Source organism: Thunnus thynnus, chromosome 9 (assembly GCF_963924715.1).
Source record: "Thunnus thynnus chromosome 9, fThuThy2.1, whole genome shotgun sequence".
Lineage (NCBI taxonomy): Eukaryota > Metazoa > Chordata > Actinopteri > Scombriformes > Scombridae > Thunnus > Thunnus thynnus.
In genome coordinates, this window is record NC_089525.1 from 12,701,833 (window position 1) to 12,705,382 (window position 3,550).

Sequence of the window (3,550 nt, forward strand, 5' to 3'; positions counted from 1 at the left end):
GTGTCATGATAATTATCTTTTATAATAAGCATTAAGCATAAGCAGTGCTGATACCACTAATGTACTTTTCTTATTAAATGTGAGTGAACTAAATAGTTATTATTAAATTTTTGGTAAAATATCTGTTGTGACACAATAATTCCTTCTGAAACAATAGCTGTAGGCTACTTTGTTTTAGCCTACTTTACTTTTTCAAAATCAATTTGCATCTTCACCAGATCATATCCCACAATCTGAAAAAGATAATGTGATATGATGATAATCTCCAGGTGAGCTGCTAAATGGGCCTTGGGGTGAGATGGTTTTGTCAGCTGCTGTTTCTCGGGTCAAGAAAGAATTGTGAAGCCGAACTTTTAAGCCAACATGGACATGAAGTCCTGAAAGTGCTCAGAAAAAAAGTAAATTTGAACATCTTCAATCCCATAATAATGGGACACTCCACCTTCTGATGAAGATCGTGTTATATGATCAAAAGCTCCAGAATGGCTACTTAATGGACTTTGAGGTGAGATTGTTTTGTCAGCAATTTTGCATTAATTCATTTGATCTTTTGATTTCATTTCCTACAGTAACACAACAGATTTTCTTGTTTATTTAGCTATGTTGCACATATAGATTATGTCCAAATTAGCTAGCTATAGCTACAGTAAATTATGGACATTTTTCATTCATTCATTCATTCATTCATTCATTCATTCATTTTTCATTCATTCATTTTTCATTCATTCATTCATTTAATATAATGCTGTAGTCTAACAAATGATGTGTGGAATGCTCACCGTGTAATAGGTGACTACATATTGGATGTCAGAGCTTATGTTTGAGATTCTGTTTTGCAGTTTTTCTGCCCCCTTTTGATTAAAAATCAACAATGTGGTTTTAAATCTCAATTAATTATGAAGAACCAGATGTTTTTCTCAGAAGTTGGCAGAACCAGAGCTGAACGAGACAGGACTTACATTCATCAGCCAAACATGTGTCAAGTAAATGACACGTTGATTCATGTTAAACAGGAAATGGTTTGCTAACAAATGTTAGCCATACTTTATGAGGTGCTAATTAGCACATGGCATATTAATATGTCGTTCAATCAATGCAGCAAAACTGTGAAAGACAGCCAGTCTTATTACCATATGAGTGGTTCTAGCATGCTAGTGCTGGAAAGTCTGAATGTTTTTGTTGAAACATTATGTCAAAACCTTCCAATGATTTGAATGATTTAGATTTTCGTTGCATGTATCTAAATAAGTGATGTGGACCATTTAGGCCTGTAGATGGCAGAGCACTCTGCTTTATTTTCTAATGAAGCTAGCAAGGACAGTTTATTTTATTATTATAATATTATTATTATAATTATATTATAATTTATTATAATTATCATTATCATTATTATTCCTAAGTATTTCTGTCCAGTAAATACAAAAAAAACAAACTTTTACTAAACTTAACACTAAAATACAAAACAGCAGTCTGATTAACAACAAAGCCACAAAAGTCCCCTTTGCCAAGCACTGGATCGTATCTGCAGCTGTCAAGATGAGCAATGAGAAACAAAATGATAAGTGCTTCACAAGTTGACTTGTGTAAGTATATAGCAGTCACAGTGCTCAACTAAAATACCACATTTAACTTGATACTTATTCACACTGACTGACAGGTTAACACATTCTTCGTATGGCTTTGTATTGTCCTGTCTTGTCATAAAGTGATTAAACAGAGTGTTGTTTCAAGAGTGTAATCTGAATTTCTTGATTTTGAGGAAGTGATATTATGTCTTTACAGAGAATAATGTGAGTTGTATGTGTTTCATTTGAATTTATAATGACACGCTGCATTATAATTCCTTGTAGACAGACACATAAGTAAAAAAGTTGACTTGTCAAACTCAACAAATTTATAAGATTGAGTCTTGGTTGATTAATAGAACACTGATATAGCACAGAGGTTAACATGTGGCAGAAGCAGCAGAAATCAATCTTGTTATGAACAATGTAAGGTCCGTTATTAAAAATGTAAGCCGTTTATAGTCCAATAAATCACTGCTGCTGAAGAAAACTTGTACAGACAGGTGAGCCAAAATACAAAGTGTCTTCATCACAATCACATTTAGCCCTTATAGAAGCCATTTTCTGCCTGTACAGACACACTGATCTTGCAATATGGAGCCGTCGGGCTTATTAAAGTGTAGCCTCTGTTACAGGATATTCAATTTCCTCTTCCATCAGCAGGGACCTCTTTTCCTGATAGAGATTTTCATCTAGTTTCTGTGGAGTGAATGTGAAAGCAATATATTACAGTATTTATATGCATTAGACCAAAGCACATCTCAGACCACAACTTAAAGTGTCATTAACTTATGTTTGATTTTTTACATTATGTGTAATGGTAAGTCTTGCTGCATATATCTTTAATGTACTACTTTCAACATATCATTTATGTTGTATATACATACATAAACTGTGCTTACATTTGGGAATTATAGGCAATATGTTCTGACAGACCCACACAGACTCATTTTGCACAGTTGGGCTGTTGGAAATAATAATAACGTCTAAATGGTGAGAATCTCTTTATAGCCACATGTGCAAACAGTAAATTGCTCACTATCACTGTGTTGTTTCTGGCAATCTGACAAATAGAAGTCCAATATCCACTCTACTTTACAATAGCTGTTATTTAGTCTCCACCAAAATAAGAATAAAGTCTTTACGTCGTAGATGCTTAATTATATTCACCAGCTTGTCACTTTCTGTCAGCTGTTTGGTGTTGGGCAGGTTGTTGGTTTATCAGTTGTTGTTTTTTTTAAATCTGGAAATGGCGATGTGATAGGTATTTTTCAAAATGAACAAACAATAAATTGATTTGTCAGGAAAATAATTAAAATTTGCTGATAAAATTAGTCATTTGTTGCAGCCCTGATGTCAAGAATATGACTTTGGAGTGAGTCTCTCCATCACTCTCCAGCTGGCTCAATTAAAAATGATTTTAGTTTAACTTCTTCAGCATGTTTTATACAGTGTTTGGCAGTGGCAGTAATAGACTGTGGTTTTTACTACTTGGGCTGACAAAACTTAGAGCTCTTATTTAGCAACGCACAATTTATAACAACCCTCTCTTGCGGGTTATGTGTTCCTCATTGTTTGTAGGCATCTCTATCGGACACATGAAGGCGCCATTTCCATGCTCTTGAGAGTCTTTTTGCTTTTATGAAGATGAGTGGAAAAAAAACTATGACAAGTTGTTAATGGCTGCTGTTGTAAAGCTTGCAGTTAATATGCCACAGTATCCTCGCCTCAGCTCCACATTCAGCCGGATTTTGGGTTGTTATTTTTACGAGAAGCCTGTCAGGGCGCAAAGATTGCAGACAGTTTTAGTGAAAGTCAAATATTAAATCTGACAGATTTTAACTGCCGTTGTAATGTGCTTGCCTGCAGACAGAATTGAACACAAGTACTGTCTGTATTAATGCCAGCAAAAGCCAACACGGGACTCTCTGCTGCCCTGTGCATGAGCTTCGCATCCTTGCATTTCCATTACGCACAGGAGAGCG